Genomic DNA, 655 nt, shown 5'->3' on the forward strand with positions numbered 1-655 from the left:
ATCTGAATATTTGGGTTGAACTGTTCTGGAACAGTGTTGTAAATACAACTTAACCACTGATTTCTAGTCGTGTCCACTTTTTGAAGGCCAAACAAAGTAGTTTCGCTTTCACAACGAAACACACAGCATCACTCACGAGTGAGCGGCGGCTGGCGGCTAGAATGAGCGGAGGCCGGCGGGCCTGAGTGAGGAACGGCCGGCGGGCTTGAGAACGGCGCGGCCGGCGGATTCGACGAAGGAGCAGCCGGCAGGCTTGTGGCAACCACATGTGACGACAGCGGGCTGGACTCCGCTTCATCCACGGTGAAAGCCGATCCGGTGATCCACAGCGTAAAGTTGATGTATTTCCTCAGCGACCAGCACGGATCAGCTCTAGGCATGACGAAGCGGATATCGTCCTCTTTTGGAAGGCCAAACAAAGTAGTTTCGCTTTCACAACGAAACACACAGCGTCTTCACGACATGGCGGCAGCAACAATACTACAGTGTTGTAAATACAACTTAACCACTGATTTCTAGTATCGTCCTCTTTTGGAAGGCCAAACAAAGCAGTTTCGCTTTCAAAACGAAACACACAGCGCCTTCACAACATGGCGGTGGTGGCAACAACAATACTACAGCGAGAATAAAAGTTACGCCTTCTTTCTTTGCGTGA

The 655-nt window shown here is 50.5% G+C and overlaps 1 protein-coding gene across 1 annotated transcript in view; it reads right to left on the reverse strand.

The window, feature by feature from the left end:
- Nucleotides 1-655, reverse strand: part of LOC107661237 (PDZ domain-containing protein 2-like) — a 61555-nt gene that overhangs the window by 59528 nt on the left and 1372 nt on the right. The gene's annotated exons all lie outside the window — the stretch shown is intronic.

The sequence above is a fragment of the Sinocyclocheilus anshuiensis genome, unplaced genomic scaffold (genome assembly GCF_001515605.1).
Source record: "Sinocyclocheilus anshuiensis isolate Anshui unplaced genomic scaffold, SAMN03320099.WGS_v1.1 scaffold1365, whole genome shotgun sequence".
NCBI classification, from domain to species: Eukaryota; Metazoa; Chordata; class Actinopteri; order Cypriniformes; family Cyprinidae; genus Sinocyclocheilus; species Sinocyclocheilus anshuiensis.